Genomic DNA, 18,026 nt, shown 5'->3' on the forward strand with positions numbered 1-18,026 from the left:
ACTGGTTCCAGAGCCGCAGGGCCTGCCTCACCTCACCTCAGCCGGGGGAAAGAGTCACACTCACAGGTGAGCTCCCTCCCCAACCCATCCCCTTCCCAGAGACCCCAGCAGCCAATCCCCTCCCTCAGACTGTGCTGCATTCGGCTCTCTCTAGGACCCAGCAGCCCTGCTCTTACAAGCTCCACTGCTTCCCGTCTGTCCAGGCTCCCAGCAGAGCAGTGCCCCCAGACCTAGTGGTGCCCTAGGCAGCTGGCTATGGGTAAGGACGGCCCTAGACACATAAGAGAGAGATCAGGCTAGAGCAGAAAATGGTTAGGGGTGGGGGTGGAGAATTTGAAATGTAAGGAGAAAAAAAATCTTTCTTCTGCTCCCTCTCATCAGAGCATCTAAAAACCAGGTGAGAAATACCTCTCCCCCACTGCAACATCAACTCTGGTGGGCTTGGGCTGAGGAAGGAACTTCTCTCCCCAGCAGCTCCAGCTCACCTGGGCTGGGCCATGGACATCTGCCCCCACAGATCTGGTACGCCTGGCCTGGGACAGGGGAGGGGCTCCTCTCCTCTCCATTGGGGACATGGCGGGATGAGAGATGTGACAGGGCTTTACGGGAAATCATTATTTGCCTGATTCATGTGCCAGTCCTAGTCCTTGCTGACCAAACAAACAGTATCCTGCATGCTGATGCCAGTTTGGAGGGTCTGGGAGCACTCTCCTACCAGGAAGTGGAAGGTAAATGTAAATCTGTAGCCTTTGCCAGCTGAGGACTGTCTGATAGCGAAACTCACTATCCCATCCACCAGCTGCAGTTCTTGGCCTTGAAATGGGCCATCATTGAGAAATTTCGAGAGTACTTGTCTGGTGCTCAGTTTCAGGTATGCACAGAGAACAATCCACTGACTTATGTGTTAAGAAGGGCTAAGCTGGATGCTACAGAGCAGAGATGGGTGGCTACTTTTGCTAGCCATAACTTCAGCATTCAATACCAATGAGCTGGTATAATAGGGAGTGTGATTTATCAGGAGCACCAACTCTTGGCTGTGGGGAGGATGTAAGCAAGGTCAGAATGAACTCTACCCTGCCATCTGTTCGTGATGTGTTGTAAAGGCCTTTGGTTGCTGATGTGCATGGTCACACCCACGCCGCATTGCATGATGGGGGTGCTTGTCCAAATGGTGATTTTGGCTGCTGTCGGATCCCCAAACACTTTCTTAATAGGGCAGGAGTAATAAAGTGTAGTAATCCTGGTCATATGAATAAAAAACAGTAGAACGGTACTTAGCAGTTCATGATTTCGGGACTCACCCGAAACTACATAAAAATCGTTAGACAAGGGACATGGGTTCCAAAGAATAGCAATTTAAGAGAGATTGAAAATATATGTGTTTAACATCATAAGATTCTACTGAATTCTCTAAGTACACATTATATGGTTTTCTTCTCTCTTTAGTTGAAAAATAGAATTAATTATTATTCCATTACAAATAATGTGTTAAGGCATACACTTAAAATCTTAGATAAGTGAAAAATTGAGTTATACTGAAAGAGATGGAATGTGATGCTATTTAAAACCTTAAGTTCATAGGAATACAGTTCGGAATGAGAACCTGGCAGAAAAATTTTGTTGGAAGAGTTAGCAGAGTGAGATTGTTAGTCACAGGTGAGTGGGTGGGTTTATGCAAATACTGGACTCTTGGACAGGAGCAGGGGCGGGGGGGATCAACACGACTTCTGTGGCACATGCACCACCTCTGCAACTAACGTCTGCTACCTCACTCCCTAACAACACACCTTTTAGCTCTCAGGACCAAAATACACCATGAAAGAGATCTAAGATCTAACGCCATAAGCTTAGGGTGAGCAACTGCAGCACTCACAACAATTTGAAGAGATTCAAAACCGCCTCTGCCTCTGTCTTTCCACACCAGGGACAGCAGAAAGGACATCAGCAGCACCTGCGAGAGACCAACAAACATCCATTTCTACCTCCCTCCATGTGCTGCCGTTAGGAACCCCTACCCCTTAATGGTGAGTACTTTTCAGGCGAGGGTGACGCTCTCAGGCCTCAAAGGCCAGGTACAGTTACTCTGTCCTTGATCCAAAACCAACAGGAAAATACACTGGATTACTCCTGCCCCAATAACAAAGACACTGGGGATCCCGCAGCAGCTGAAATGACCGTTTGGACAAGCACTCCCATCATGCAATCCGGGGTGGGTGTAACCATGCAAATGACATCAGCCCCAAAAGGCCTTGACGACAGATCACCAACAGATGGCAGGGTAGACTTCATACTGACCCTGCTTCAACTAGATTGTGGCAAAGATTCCAAAACACCGAACGTTAAAACTCACCTAACGCGGGTCAATCCATCCTCATCGTCGTAACCGCTCGTTATACTCCACACCCGAACGTAGCCCTCATATGGACAACATGCCCTCCTAACTCAGTGTCTGTACGTTAACCTTTTACCCCCCCTCAGGGCTATTGCAGATTATGTATTCCTTACGCCACCCCATTTTAAACCGAACTTTGCACCCCTTGGGTAAGCTGTACGTTGTTCCCTGAGCACCAGAAACTTCTACGCCAAAACTCTGTACCGTACACTTTTTTTTTCTTTGAACCTCATCTTAATAAAATGCTGACTTTTGTTCGAGATCCCGGCTCCTCTTCCTTTGCAAGGCGTGTGCGTTCGCTCCGCGTTTTAGTCTGCTAATACGGCGGGGGGCGATTGAGCCAGAGGTGCTTGCCTGCTGCAGACACGGATCCAAGGCTGACCCTCGTCCCCCACAAGCGTAACTGAAAACAGTTTAAGAAGTGCTCCCGTCTCTGGCACTCAGCTACCCAGCTCCCAATGGGGTCCAAACCCCAAATAGATCCTTTTTACCCTGTAGAAGCTAGCTGTAAAATCCTGTGACCAGGGCAGCTGCCTAGCAGCCAGCGCATCTGCCTGCCAGAGCGAGGGCATGTAAGGCACTAATCCGGATAGTGGCAGCTAGGTGACAGGGGGAGAGTGTGAAGAAGCAGCAGAGTGGCGCAGCGGGAGCGTGCTGGGCCCATAACCCAGAGGTCGATGGATCGAAACCATCCTCTGCTACGCGTGCGCTTGTTTCTTTTCCCTCTGGGCCTTCAAGCGAGCCGGTGACCAGCAGAGCCCCAAGAGCCTAGGCCATGAGGCAAGAGGTGGCTGAGGCAAAGCGGCGGCCTGCCAGGGAGCTCCCTGGCACCTCTGGCTGCCTGGGCTGAAGGCAAGAGGCAGGCCTGGGCGTGGCGAGGGCCTCCTGTCCTGGAATGAGGCTGCAGTGCTTCCTGGTCCCCTTTTCCCACCCACACCGGCAGGCGGCTGCTGCGGGAGAACACGAGGGAGGCTCTGGGGGCGCTAGGCAGCGCTGTGTGTGTGGCTGTCAGGGGAAAGAGCCGAGGCTCCCGACTCGACCTGCCATTGACTCGCGTGGCTCTGCGCGCCGTCAGCCGGGGCGGGGTGGGCCAGGCCGCGGACGTGACTCAGGCTTGGGCCGCATGGCCGTGCTTTCCTGATGAGGCATGAGGCAGGCCAAGAGCTTTGCACAGCGTACAGGGAAGTGGGAGGGAGGTGTCTTTGAGCCGGCCTGTCTCCTCCGCTTCTCCCTTGCCGCTTGGGCGGAGGCGGGAAGGGAGCGAAATGTTCCCGGCTGAAAGTTTTTGTGCTCGGCTTTGAGGATTAAGCCTGAGCCTCCGGCACGGCTGCTGGCAGATGGGTTTCTGAATGGCATCCAGCCTGCTCTTTGGACCACCAGCTGAAAGCTCTGAGGCCAAGAGGTAGCAAAATGGGACCTTTGAGGCTCCCCATACAGGCCTCGGGAAAGCAAGGCAGTAGCAGGGGCTTAGCGCCGTCCCTGGGTGGGCTCGAACCACCATCCTTTCGGTTAACAGCCGAACGCGCTGACCCATTGCGCCACAGAGACATGGAGGGGGCAAGGCTGTATTGAGCACAAAAGCCGGGAATCAGCTCAGGGTACGGTATAGCACATGCCTACAGTGGTTAGCCAAGCAAAAGCAAGGAACTGGATTGCTATGGAAGGAAAGTTCTGTGGGAAGGAACCGAAAAGAGCACCAGGGCTGTGGTACAGCGCTCGCATACACTTTCTTTGGTCTGTTTTGCTGGAAGAGTTAGCAGAGCGAGATTGTTAGTCACAGGTGAGTGGGTGGGTTTATGCAAATACTGGACTCTTGGACAGGAGCAGGGGCGGGGGGGATCAACACGACTTCTGTGGCACATGCACCACCTCTGCAACTAACGTCTGCTACCTCAGTCCCTAACAACACACCTTTTAGCTCTCAGGACCAAAATACACCGTGAAAGAGATCTAAGATCTAACGGCATAAGCTTAGGGTGAGCAACTGCAGCACTCACAACAATTTGAAGAGATTCAAAACCGCCTCTGCCTCTGTCTTTCCACACCAGGGACAGCAGAAAGGACATCAGCAGCACCTGCGAGAGACCAACAAACATCCATTTCTACCTCCCTCCACGCGCTGCCGTTAGGAACCCCTACCCCTTAATGGTGAGTACTTTTCAGGCGAGGGTGACGCTCTCAGGCCTCAAAGGCCAGGTACAGTTACTCTGTCCTTGATCCAAAACCAACAGGAAAATACACTGGATTACTCCTGCCCCAATAACAAAGACACTGGGGATCCGCAGCAGCTGAAATGACCGTTTGGACAAGCACTCCCATCATGCAATCCGGGGTGGGTGTAACCATGCAAATGACATCAGCCCCAAAAGGCCTTGACGACAGATCACCAACAGATGGCAGGGTAGACTTCATACTGACCCTGCTTCAACTAGATTGTGGCAAAGATTCCAAAACACCGAACGTTAAAACTCACCTAACGCGGGTCAATCCATCCTCATCGTCGTAACCGCTCGTTATACTCCACACCCGAACGTAGCCCTCATATGGACAACATGCCCTCCTAACTCAGTGTCTGTACGTTAACCTTTTACCCCCCCTCAGGGCTATTGCAGATTATGTATTCCTTACGCCACCCCATTTTAAACCGAACTTTGCACCCCTTGGGTAAGCTGTACGTTGTTCCCTGAGCACCAGAAACTTCTACGCCAAAACTCTGTACCGTACACTTTTTTTTCTTTGAACCTCATCTTAATAAAATGCTGACTTTTGTTCGAGATCCCGGCTCCTCTTCCTTTGCAAGGCGTGTGCGTTCGCTCCGCGTTTTAGTCTGCTAATACGGCGGGGGGCGATTGAGCCAGAGGTGCTTGCCTGCTGCAGACACGGATCCAAGGCTGACCCTCGTCCCCCACAAGCGTAACTGAAAACAGTTTAAGAAGTGCTCCCGTCTCTGGCACTCAGCTACCCAGCTCCCAATGGGGTCCAAACCCCAAATAGATCCCTTTGACCCTGTAGAAGCTAGCTGTAAAATCCTGTGACCAGGGCAGCTGCCTAGCAGCCAGCGCATCTGCCTGCCAGAGCGAGGGCATGTAAGGCACTAATCCGGATAGTGGCAGCTAGGTGACAGGGGGAGAGTGTGAAGAAGCAGCAGAGTGGCGCAGCGGGGCGTGCTGGGCCCATAACCCAGAGGTCGATGGATCGAAACCATCCTCTGCTACGCGTGCGCTTGTTTCTTTTCCTCTGGGCCTTCAAGCGAGCCGGTGACCAGCAGAGCCCCAAGAGCCTAGGCCATGAGGCAACAGGTGGCTGAGGCAAGCGGCGGCCTGCCAGGAGCTCCCTGGCACCTCTGGCTGCCTGGGCTGAAGGCAAGAGGCAGGCCTGGGCGTGGCGAGGGCCTCCTGTCCCGGAATGAGGCTGCAGTGCTTCCTGGTCCCCTTTTCCCACCCACACCGGCAGGCGGCTGCTGCGGGAGAACACGAGGGAGGCTCTGGGGGCGCTAGGCAGCGCTGTGTGTGTGGCTGTCAGGGGAAAGAGCCGAGGCTCCCGACTCGACCTGCCATTGACTCGCGTGGCTCTGCGCGCCGTCAGCCGGGGCGGGTGGGCCAGGCCGCGGACGTGACTCAGGCTTGGGCCGCATGGCCGTGCTTTCCTGATGAGGCATGAGGCAGGCCAAGAGCTTTGCACAGCGTACAGGGAAGTGGGAGGGAGGTGTCTTTGAGCCGGCCTGTCTCCTCCGCTTCTCCCTTGCCGCTTGGGCGGAGGCGGGAAGGGAGCGAAATGTTCCCGGCTGAAAGTTTTTGTGCTCGGCTTTGAGGATTAAGCCTGAGCCTCCGGCACGGCTGCTGGCAGATGGGTTTCTGAATGGCATCCAGCCTGCTCTTTGGACCACCAGCTGAAAGCTCTGAGGCCAAGAGGTAGCAAAATGGGACCTTTGAGGCTCCCCATACAGGCCTCGGGAAAGCAAGGCAGTAGCAGGGGCTTAGCGCCGTCCCTGGGTGGGCTCGAACCACCATCCTTTCGGTTAACAGCCGAACGCGCTGACCCATTGCGCCACAGAGACATGGAGGGGGCAAGGCTGTATTGAGCACAAAAGCCGGGAATCAGCTCAGGGTACGGTATAGCACATGCCTACAGTGGTTAGCCAAGCAAAAGCAAGGAACTGGATTGCTATGGAAGGAAAGGTCTGTGGGAAGGAACCGAAAAGAGCACCGGGGCTGTGGTACAGCGCTCGCATACACTTTCTTTGGTCTGTTTTGCTGGAAGAGTTAGCAGAGCGAGATTGTTAGTCACAGGTGAGTGGGTGGGTTTATGCAAATACTGGACTCTTGGACAGGAGCAGGGGCGGGGGGGATCAACACGACTTCTGTGGCACATGCACCACCTCTGCAACTAACGTCTGCTACCTCACTCCCTAACAACACACCTTTTAGCTCTCAGGACCAAAATACACCGTGAAAAAGATCTAACGGCATAAGCTTAGGGTGAGCAACTGCAGCACTCACAACAATTTGAAGAGATTCAAAACCGCCTCTGCCTCTGTCTTTCCACACCAGGGACAGCAGAAAGGACATCAGCAGCACCTGCGAGAGACCAACAAACATCCATTTCTACCTCCCTCCACGCGCTGCCGTTAGGAACCCCTACCCCTTAATGGTGAGTACTTTTCAGGCGAGGGTGACGCTCTCAGGCCTCAAAGGCCAGGTACAGTTACTCTGTCCTTGATCCAAAACCAACAGGAAAATACACTGGATTACTCCTGCCCCAATAACAAAGACACTGGGGATCCCGCAGCAGCTGAAATGACCGTTTGGACAAGCACTCCCATCATGCAATCCGGGGTGGGTGTAACTATGCAAATGACATCAGCCCCAAAAGGCCTTGACGACAGATCACCAACAGATGGCAGGGTAGACTTCATACTGACCCTGCTTCATCTAGATTGTGGCAAAGATTCCAAAACACCGAACGAACGTTAAAACTCACCTAACGCGGGTCAATCCATCCTCATCGTCGTAACCGCTCGTTATACTCCACACCCGAACGTAGCCCTCATATGGACAACATGCCCTCCTAACTCAGTGTCTGTACGTTAACCTTTTACCCCCCCTCAGGGCTATTGCAGATTATGTATTCCTTACGCCACCCCATTTTAAACCGAACTTTGCACCCCTTGGGTAAGCTGTACGTTGTTCCCTGAGCACCAGAAACTTCTACGCCAAAACTCTGTACCGTACACTTTTTTTTTCTTTGAACCTCATCTTAATAAAATGCTGACTTTTGTTCGAGATCCCGGCTCCTCTTCCTTTGCAAGGCGTGTGCGTTCGCTCCGCGTTTTAGTCTGCTAATACGGCGGGGGGCGATTGAGCCAGAGGTGCTTGCCTGCTGCAGACACGGATCCAAGGCTGACCCTCGTCCCCCACAAGCGTAACTGAAAACAGTTTAAGAAGTGCTCCCGTCTCTGGCACTCAGCTACCCAGCTCCCAATGGGGTCCAAACCCCAAATAGATCCTTTTACCCTGTAGAAGCTAGCTGTAAAATCCTGTGACCAGGGCAGCTGCCTAGCAGCCAGCGCATCTGCCTGCCAGAGCGAGGGCATGTAAGGCACTAATCCGGATAGTGGCAGCTAGGTGACAGGGGGAGAGTGTGAAGAAGCAGCAGAGTGGCGCAGCGGGAGCGTGCTGGGCCCATAACCCAGAGGTCGATGGATCGAAACCATCCTCTGCTACGCGTGCGCTTGTTTCTTTTCCTCTGGGCCTTCAAGCGAGCGGGTGACCAGCAGAGCCCCAAGAGCCTAGGCCATGAGGCAAGAGGTGGCTGAGGCGAAGCGGCGGCCTGCCAGGGAGCTCCCTGGCACCTCTGGCTGCCTGGGCTGAAGGCAAGAGGCAGACCTGGGCGTGGCGAGGGCCTCCTGTCCCGGAATGAGGCTGCAGTGCTTCCTGGTCCCCTTTTCCCACCCACACCGGCAGGCGGCTGCTGCGGGAGAACACGAGGGAGGCTCTGGGGGCGCTAGGCAGCGCTGTGTGTGTGGCTGTCAGGGGAAAGAGCCGAGGCTCCCGACTCGACCTGCCATTGACTCGCGTGGCTCTGCGCGCCGTCAGCCGGGGCGGGTGGGCCAGGCCGCGGACGTGACTCAGGCTTGGGCCGCATGGCCGTGCTTTCCTGATGAGGCATGAGGCAGGCCAAGAGCTTTGCACAGCGTACAGGGAAGTGGGAGGGAGGTGTCTTTGAGCCGGCCTGTCTCCTCCGCTTCTCCCTTGCCGCTTGGGCGGAGGCGGGAAGGGAGCGAAATGTTCCCGGCTGAAAGTTTTTGTGCTCGGCTTTGAGGATTAAGCCTGAGCCTCCGGCACGGCTGCTGGCAGATGGGTTTCTGAATGGCATCCAGCCTGCTCTTTGGACCACCAGCTGAAAGCTCTGAGGCCAAGAGGTAGCAAAATGGGACCTTTGAGGCTCCCCATACAGGCCTCGGGAAAGCAAGGCAGTAGCAGGGGCTTAGCGCCGTCCTGGGTGGGCTCGAACCACCATCCTTTCGGTTAACAGCCGAGCGCTGACCCATTGCGCCACAGAGACATGGAGGGGCAAGGCTGTATTGAGCACAAAAGCCGGGAATCAGCTCAGGGTACGGTATAGCACATGCCTACAGTGGTTAGCCAAGCAAAAGCAAGGAACTGGATTGCTATGGAAGGAAAGGTCTGTGGGAAGGAACCGAAAGAGCACCGGGGCTGTGGTACAGCGCTCGCATACACTTTCTTTGGTCTGTTTTGCTGGAAGAGTTAGCAGAGCGAGATTGTTAGTCACAGGTGAGTGGGTGGGTTTATGCAAATACTGGACTCTTGGACAGGAGCAGGGGCAGGGGATCAACACGACTTCTGTGGCACATGCACCACCTCTGCAACTAACGTCTGCTACCTCACTCCCTAACAACACACCTTTTAGCTCTCAGGACCAAAATACACCGTGAAAGAGATCTAAGATCTAACGGCATAAGCTTAGGGTGAGCAACTGCAGCACTCACAACAATTTGAAGAGATTCAAAACCGCCTCTGCCTCTGTCTTTCCACACCAGGGACAGCAGAAAGGACATCAGCAGCACCTGCGAGAGACCAACAAACATCCATTTCTACCTCCCTCCACGCGCTGCCGTTAGGAACCCCTACCCCTTAATGGTGAGTACTTTTCAGGCGAGGGTGACGCTCTCAGGCCTCAAAGGCCAGGTACAGTTACTCTGTCCTTGATCCAAAACCAACAGGAAAATACACTGGATTACTCCTGCCCCAATAACAAAGACACTGGGGATCCCGCAGCAGCTGAAATGACCGTTTGGACAAGCACTCCCATCATGCAATCCGGGGTGGGTGTAACCATTCAAATGACATCAGCCCCAAAAGGCCTTGACGACAGATCACCATCAGATGGCAGGGTAGACTTCATACTGACCCTGCTTCAACTAGATTGTGGCAAAGATTCCAAAACACCGAACGTTAAAACTCACCTAACGCGGGTCAATCCATCCTCATCGTCGTAACCGCTCGTTATACTCCACACCCGAACGTAGCCCTCATATGGACAACATGCCCTCCTAACTCAGTGTCTGTACGTTAACCTTTTACCCCCCCTCAGGGCTATTGCAGATTATGTATTCCTTACGCCACCCCATTTTAAACCGAACTTTGCACCCCTTGGGTAAGCTGTACGTTGTTCCCTGAGCACCAGAAACTTCTACGCCAAAACCCTGTACCGTACACTTTTTTTTTCTTTGAACCTCATCTTAATAAAATGCTGACTTTTGTTCGAGATCCCGGCTCCTCTTCCTTTGCAAGGCGTGTGCGTTCGCTCCGCGTTTTAGTCTGCTAATACGGGCGGGGCGATTGAGCCAGAGGTGCTTGCCTGCTGCAGACACGGATCCAAGGCTGACCCTCGTCCCCACAAGCGTAACTGAAAACAGTTTAAGAAGAGCTCCCGACTCTGGCACTCAGCTACCCAGCTACCAATGGGGTCCAAACCCCAAATAGAGCCATATTACCCTGTAGAAGCTAGCGGTCAAATCCTCTGACAAGGGCAGCTGCCTGGCAGCCAGCGCATCTGCCTGCCAGAGCGAGGGCATGTAAGGCACTAATCCGGATAGTGGCAGCTAGGTGACAGGGGAGAGTGTGAAGAAGCAGCAGAGTGGCGCAGCGGGCGTGCTGGGCCCATAACCCAGAGGTCGATGGATCGAAACCATCCTCCGCTACGCGTGCGCTTGTTTCTTTTCCCTCTGGGCCTTCAAGCGAGCCGGTGACCAGCAGAGCCCCAAGAGCCTAGGCCATGAGGCAAGAGGTGGCTGAGGCAAAGCGGCGGCCTGCCAGGGAGCTCCCTGGCACCTCTGGCTGCCTGGGCTGAAGGCAAGAGGCAGGCCTGGGCGTGGCGAGGGCCTCCTGTCCCGGAATGAGGCTGCAGTGCTTCCTGGTCCCCTTTTCCCACCCACACCGGCAGGCGGCTGCTGCGGGAGAACACGAGGGAGGCTCTGGGGGCGCTAGGCAGCGCTGTGTGTGTGGCTGTCAGGGAAAGAGCCGAGGCTCCCGACTCGACCTGCCATTGACTCGCGTGGCTCTGCGCGCCGTCAGCCGGGGCGGAGTGGGCCAGGCCGCGGACGTGACTCAGGCTTGGGCCGCATGGCCGTGCTTTCCTGATGAGGCATGAGGCAGGCCAAGAGCTTTGCACAGCGTACAGGGAAGTGGGAGGGAGGTGTCTTTGAGCCGGCCTGTCTCCTCCGCTTCTCCCTTGCCGCTTGGGCGGAGGCGGGAAGGGAGCGAAATGTTCCCAGCTGAAAGTTTTTGTGCTCGGCTTTGAGGATTAAGCCTGAGCCTCCGGCACGGCTGCTGGCAGATGGGTTTCTGAATGGCATCCAGCCTGCTCTTTGGACCACCAGCTGAAAGCTCTGAGGCCAAGAGGTAGCAAAATGGGACCTTTGAGGCTCCCCATACAGGCCTCGGGAAAGCAAGGCAGTAGCAGGGGCTTAGCGCCGTCCCTGGGTGGGCTCGAACCACCATCCTTTCGGTTAACAGCCGAATGCGCTGACCCATTGCGCCACAGAGACATGGAAGGGGCAAGGCTGTATTGAGCACAAAAGCCGGGAATCAGCTCAGGGTACGGTATAGCACATGCCTACAGTGGTTAGCCAAGCAAAAGCAAGGAACTGGATTGCTATGGAAGGAAAGTTCTGTGGGAAGGAACCGAAAAGAGCACCGGGGCTGTGGTACAGCGCTCGCATACACTTTCTTTGGTCTGTTTTGCTGGAAGAGTTAGCAGAGCGAGATTGTTAGTCACAGGTGAGTGGGTGGGTTTATGCAAATACTGGACTCTTGGACAGGAGCAGGGGCAGGGGGGATCAACACGACTTCTGTGGCACATGCACCACCTCTGCAACTAACGTCTGCTACCTCACTCCCTAACAACACACCTTTTAGCTCTCAGGACCAAAATACACCGTGAAAGAGATCTAAGATCTAACGGCATAAGCTTAGGGTGAGCAACTGCAGCACTCACAACAATTTGAAGAGATTCAAAACCGCCTCTGCCTCTGCCTTTCCACACCAGGAACAGCAGAAAGGACATCAGCAGCACCTGCAAGAGACCAACAAACATCCATTTCTACCTCCCTCCACGCGCTGCCGTTAGGAACCCCTACCCCTTAATGGTGAGTACTTTTCAGGCGAGGGTGACGCTCTCAGGCCTCAAAGGCCAGGTACAGTTACTCTGTCCTTGATCCAAAACCAACAGGAAAATACACTGGATTACTCCTGCCCCAATAACAAAGACACTGGGGATCCCGCAGCAGCTGAAATGACCGTTTGGACAAGCACTCCCATCATGCAATCCGGGGTGGGTGTAACCATTCAAATGACATCAGCCCCAAAAGGCCTTGACGACAGATCACCAACAGATGGCAGGGTAGACTTCATACTGACCCTGCTTCAACTAGATTGTGGCAAAGATTCCAAAACACCGAACGTTAAACCTCACCTAACGCGGGTCAATCCATCCTCATCGTCGTAACCGCTCGTTATACTCCACACCCGAACGTAGCCCTCATATGGACAACATGCCCTCCTAACTCAGTGTCTGTACGTTAACCTTTTACCCCCCCTCAGGACTATTGCAGATTATGTATTCCTTACGCCACCCCATTTTAAACCGAACTTTGCACCCCTTGGGTAAGCTGTACGTTGTTCCCTGAGCACCAGAAACTTCTACGCCAAAACTCTGTACCGTACACTTTTTTTTTCTTTGAACCTCATCTTAATAAAATGCTGACTTTTGTTCGAGATCCCGGCTCCTCTTCCTTTGCAAGGCGTGTGCGTTCGCTCCGCGTTTTAGTCTGCTAATACGGCGGGGGGCGATTGAGCCAGCGGTGCTTGCCTGCTGCAGACACGGATCCAAGGCTGACCCTCGTCCCCCACAAGCGTAACTGAAAACAGTTTAAGAAGTGCTCCCGTCTCTGGCACTCAGCTACCCAGCTCCCAATGGGGTCCAAACCCCAAATAGATCCTTTTTACCCTGTAGAAGCTAGCTGTAAAATCCTGTGACCAGGGCAGCTGCCTAGCAGCCAGCGCATCTGCCTGCCAGAGCGAGGGCATGTAAGGCACTAATCCGGATAGTGGCAGCTAGGTGACAGGGGGAGAGTATGAAGAAGCAGCAGAGTGGCGCAGCGGGAGCGTGCTGGGCCCATAACCCAGAGGTCGATGGATCGAAACCATCCTCTGCTACGCGTGCGCTTGTTTCTATTCCCTCTGGGCCTTCAAGCGAGCCGGTGACCAGCAGAGCCCCAAGAGCCTAGGCCATGAGGCAAGAGGTGGCTGAGGCAAAGCGGCGGCCTGCCAGGGAGCTCTCTGGCTGCCTGGGCTGAAGGCAAGAGGCAGGCCTAGGCGTGGCGAGGTCGATGGATCGAAACCATCCTCTGCTACGCGTGAGCTTGTTTCTTTTCCCTCTGGGCCTTCAAGCGAGCCGGTGACCAGCAGAGCCCCAAGAGCCTAGGCCATGAGGCAAGAGGTGGCTGAGGCAAAGCGGCGGCCTGCCAGGGAGCTCCCTGGCACCTCTGGCTGCCTGGGCTGAAGGCAAGAGGCAGGCCTGGGGGTGGCGAGGGCCTCCTGTCCCGGAATGAGGTAGCAAAATGGGACCTTTGAGGCTCCCCATACAGGCCTCGGGAAAGCAAGGCAGTAGCAGGGGCTTAGCGCCGTCCCTGGGTGGGCTCGAACCACCATCCTTTCGGTTAACAGCCGAACGCGCTGACCCATTGCGCCACAGAGACATGGAGGGGGCAAGGCTGTATTGAGCACAAAAGCCGGGAATCAGCTCAGGGTACGGTATAGCACATGCCTACAGTGGTTAGCCAAGCAAAAGCAACGAACTGGATTGCTATGGAAGGAAAGTTCTGTGGGAAGGAACCGAAAAGAGCACCGGGGCTGTGGTACAGCGCTCGCATACACTTTCTTTGGTCTGTTTTGCTGGAAGAGTTAGCAGAGCGAGATTGTTAGTCACAGGTGAGTGGGTGGGTTTATGCAAATACTGGACTCTTGGACAGGAGCAGGGGCGGGGGGGATCAACACGACTTCTGTGGCACATGCACCACCTCTGCAACTAACGTCTGCTACCTCACTCCCTAACAACACACCTTTTAGCTCTCAGGACCAAAATACACCGTGAAAGAGATCTAAGATCTAACGGCATAAGCTTAGGGTGAGCAACTGCAGCACTCACAACAATTTGAAGAGATTCAAAACCGCCTCTGCCTCTGTCTTTCCACACCAGGGACAGCAGAAAGGACATCAGCAGCACCTGCGAGAGACCAACAAACATCCATTTCTACCTCCCCCCACGCTGCCGTTAGGAACCCCTACCCCTTAATGGTGAGTACTTTTCAGGCGAGGGTGACGCTCTCAGGCCTCAAAGGCCAGGTACAGTTACTCTGTCCTTGATCCAAAACCAACAGGAAAATACACTGGATTACTCCTGCCCCAATAACAAAGACACTGGGGATCCCGCAGCAGCTGAAATGACCGTTTGGACAAGCACTCCCATCATGCAATCCGGGTGGGTGTAACCATGCAAATGACATCAGCCCCAAAAGGCCTTGACGACAGATCACCAACAGATGGCAGGGTAGACTTCATACTGACCCTGCTTCAACTAGATTGTGGCAAAGATTCCAAAACACCGAACGTTAAAACTCACCTAACGCGGGTCAATCCATCCTCATCGTCAGAACCATCGTTATACTCCACACCCGAACGTAGCCCTCATATGGACAACATGCCCTCCTAACTCAGTGTCTGTACGTTAACCTTTACCCCCTCAGGGCTATTGCAGATTATGTATTCCTTACGCCACCCCATTTTAAACCGAACTTTGCACCCTTGGGTAAGCTGTACGTTGTTCCCTGAGCACCAGAAACTTCTACGCCAAAACTCTGTACCGTACACTTTTTTTTTTCTTTGAACCTCATCTTAATAAAATGCTGACTTTTGTTCGAGATCCCGGCTCCTCTTCCTTTGCAAGGCGGGTGCGTTCGCTCCGCGTTTTAGTCTGCTAATACGGCGGGGCGATTGAGCCAGAGGTGCTTGCCTGCTGCAGACACGGATCCAAGGCTGACCTCGTCCCCACAAGCGTAACTGAAAACAGTTTAAGAAGTGCTCCCGTCTCTGGCACTCAGCTACCCAGCTCCCAATGGGGTCCAAACACCAAATAGATCCTTTTACCCTGTAGAAGCTAGCTGTAAAATCCTGTGACCAGGGCAGCTGCCTAGCAGCCAGCGCATCTGCCTGCCAGAGCGAGGGCATGTAAGGCACTAATCCGGATAGTGGCAGCTAGGTGACAGGGGGAGAGTGTGAAGAAGCAGCAGAGTGGCGCAGCGGGAGCGTGCTGGGCCCATAACCCAGAGGTCGATGGATCGAAGCCATCCTCTGCTACGCGTGCGCTTGTTTCTTTTCCCTCTGGGCCTTCAAGCGAGCCGGTGACCAGCAGAGCCCCAAGAGCCTAGGCCATGAGGCAAGAGGTGGCTGAGTCAAAGCGGCGGCCTGCCAGGGAGCTCCCTGGCACCTCTGGCTGCCTGGGCTGAAGGCAAGAGGCAGGCCTGGGCGTGGCGAGGGCCTCCTGTCCCGGAATGAGGCTGCAGTGCTTCCTGGTCCCCTTTTCCCACCCACACCGGCAGGCGGCTGCTGCGGGAGAACACGAGGGAGGCTCTGGGGGCGCTAGGCAGCGCTGTGTGTGTGGCTGTCAGGGGAAAGAGCCGAGGCTCCCGACTCGACCTGCCATTGACTCGCGTGGCTCTGCGCGCCGTCAGCCGGGGCGGAGTGGGCCAGGCCGCGGACGTGACTCAGGCTTGGGCCGCATGGCCGTGCTTTCCTGATGAGGCATGAGGCAGGCCAAGAGCTTTGCACAGCGTACAGGGAAGTGGGAGGGAGGTGTCTTTGAGCCGGCCTGTCTCCTCCGCTTCTCCCTTGCCGCTTGGGCGGAGGCGGGAAGGGAGCGAAATGTTCCCGGCTGAAAGTTTTTGTGCTCGGCTTTGAGGATTAAGCCTGAGCCTCCGGCACGGCTGCTGGCAGATGGGTTTCTGAATGGCATCCAGCCTGCTCTTTGGACCACCAGCTGAAAGCTCTGAGGCCAAGAGGTAGCAAAATGGGACCTTTGAGGCTCCCCATACAGGCCTCGGGAAAGCAAGGCAGTAGCAGGGGCTTAGCGCCGTCCCTGGGTGGGCTCGAACCACCATCCTTTCGGTTAACAGCCGAACGCGCTGACCCATTGCGCCACAGAGACATGGAGGGGGCAAGGCTGTATTGAGCACAAAAGCCGGGAATCAGCTCAGGGTACGGTATAGCACATGCCTACAGTGGTTAGCCAAGCAAAAGCAACGAACTGGATTGCTATGGAAGGAAAGTTCTGTGGGAAGGAACCGAAAAGAGCACCGGGGCTGTGGTACAGCGCTCGCATACACTTTCTTTGGTCTGTTTTGCTGGAAGAGTTAGCAGAGCGAGATTGTTAGTCACAGGTGAGTGGGTGGGTTTATGCAAATACTGGACTCTTGGACAGGAGCAGGGGCGGGGGGGATCAACACGACTTCTGTGGCACATGCACCACCTCTGCAACTAACGTCTGCTACCTCACTCCCTAACAACACACCTTTTAGCTCTCAGGACCAAAATACACCATGAAAGAGATCTAAGATCTAACGGCATAAGCTTAGGGTGAGCAACTGCAGCACTCACAACAATTTGAAGAGATTCAAAACCGCCTCTGCCTCTGTCTTTCCACACCAGGGACAGCAGAAAGGACATCAGCAGCACCTGCGAGTGACCAACAAACATCCATTTCTACCTCCCTCCACGCGCTGCCGTTAGGAACCCCTACCCCTTAATGGTGAGTACTTTTCAGGCGAGGGTGACGCTCTCAGGCCTCAAAGGCCAGGTACAGTTACTCTGTCCTTGATCCAAAACCAACAGGAAAATACACTGTATTACTCCTGCCCCAATAACAAAGACACTGGGGATCCCGCAGCAGCTGAAATGACCGTTTGGACAAGCACTCCCATCATGCAATCCGGGGTGGGTGTAACCATGCAAATGACATCAGCCCCAAAAGGCCTTGACGACAGATCACCAACAGATGGCAGGGTAGACTTCATACTGACCCTGCTTCAACTAGATTGTGGCAAAGATTCCAAAACACCGAACGTTAAAACTCACCTAACGCGGGTCAATCCATCCTCATCGTCGTAACCGCTCGTTATACTCCACACCCGAACGTAGCCCTCATATGGACAACATGCCCTCCTAACTCAGTGTCTGTACGTTAACCTTTGACACCCCCTCAGGGCTATTGCAGATTATGTATTCCTTACGCCACCCCTTTTTACACCGAACTTTGCACCCCTTGGGTAAGCTGTACGTTGTTCCTGAGCACCAGAAACTTCTACGCCAAAACTCTGTACCGTATTTTTTGTCTTTGAACCTCATCTTAATAAAATGCTGACTTTTGTTCGAGATCCCGGCTCCTCTTCCTTTGCAAGGCGTGTGCGTTCGCTCCGCGTTTTAGTCTGCTAATACGGCGGGGGGCGATTGAGCCAGAGGTGCTTGCCTGCTGCAGACACGGATCCAAGGCTGACCCTCGTCCCCCACAAGCGTAACTGAACACAGTTTAAGAAGTGCTCCCGTCTCTGGCACTCAGCTACCCAGCTCCCAATGGGGTCCAAACCCCAAATAGATCCTTTTTACCCTGTAGAAGCTAGCTGTAAAATCCTGTGACCAGGGCAGCTGCCTAGCAGCCAGCGCATCTGCCTGCCAGAGCGAGGGCATGTAAGGCACTAATCCGGATAGTGGCAGCTAGGTGACAGGGGGAGAGTGTGAAGAAGCAGCAGAGTGGCGCAGCGGGAGCGTGCTGGGCCCATAACCCAGAGGTCGATGGATCGAAACCATCCTCTGCTACGCGTGCGCTTGTTTCTTTTCCCTCTGGGCCTTCAAGCGAGCCGGTGACCAGCAGAGCCCCAAGAGCCTAGGCCATGAGGCAAGAGGTGGCTGAGGCAAAGCGGCGGCCTGCCAGGGACCTCCCTGGCACCTCTGGCTGCCTGGGCTGAAGGCAAGAGGCAGGCCTGGGCGTGGCGAGGGCCTCC

At 54.5% G+C, this 18,026-nt stretch overlaps 9 non-coding genes across 9 annotated transcripts; 4 read left to right on the forward strand and 5 right to left on the reverse strand.

Annotated features, from left to right (window-relative positions):
• Positions 1–3,021: 3,021 nt before the first annotated feature.
• Positions 3,022–3,093, forward strand: TRNAM-CAU. The gene has a single exon. It is a non-coding gene; the product is annotated as a tRNA-Met (tRNA).
• Positions 3,094–3,866: 773 nt separating this feature from the next.
• On the reverse strand, positions 3,867–3,940 carry TRNAN-GUU. Its single transcript has one exon. It is a non-coding gene; the product is annotated as a tRNA-Asn (tRNA).
• A 2,435-nt stretch (positions 3,941–6,375) lies between these two features.
• On the reverse strand, positions 6,376–6,449 carry TRNAN-GUU. The gene has a single exon. It is a non-coding gene; the product is annotated as a tRNA-Asn (tRNA).
• A 1,593-nt stretch (positions 6,450–8,042) lies between these two features.
• On the forward strand, positions 8,043–8,114 carry TRNAM-CAU. The gene has a single exon. It is a non-coding gene; the product is annotated as a tRNA-Met (tRNA).
• Positions 8,115–11,388: 3,274 nt separating this feature from the next.
• Positions 11,389–11,462, reverse strand: TRNAN-GUU. The gene has a single exon. It is a non-coding gene; the product is annotated as a tRNA-Asn (tRNA).
• A 1,597-nt stretch (positions 11,463–13,059) lies between these two features.
• Positions 13,060–13,131, forward strand: TRNAM-CAU. Its single transcript has one exon. It is a non-coding gene; the product is annotated as a tRNA-Met (tRNA).
• Positions 13,132–13,599: 468 nt separating this feature from the next.
• On the reverse strand, positions 13,600–13,673 carry TRNAN-GUU. Its single transcript has one exon. It is a non-coding gene; the product is annotated as a tRNA-Asn (tRNA).
• A 2,430-nt stretch (positions 13,674–16,103) lies between these two features.
• Positions 16,104–16,177, reverse strand: TRNAN-GUU. Its single transcript has one exon. It is a non-coding gene; the product is annotated as a tRNA-Asn (tRNA).
• A 1,592-nt stretch (positions 16,178–17,769) lies between these two features.
• On the forward strand, positions 17,770–17,841 carry TRNAM-CAU. The gene has a single exon. It is a non-coding gene; the product is annotated as a tRNA-Met (tRNA).
• The last annotated feature ends 185 nt before the right edge of the window (positions 17,842–18,026 follow it).

This window comes from Mauremys reevesii, linkage group 12, assembly GCF_016161935.1.
Source record: "Mauremys reevesii isolate NIE-2019 linkage group 12, ASM1616193v1, whole genome shotgun sequence".
NCBI lineage: Eukaryota > Metazoa > Chordata > Testudines > Geoemydidae > Mauremys > Mauremys reevesii.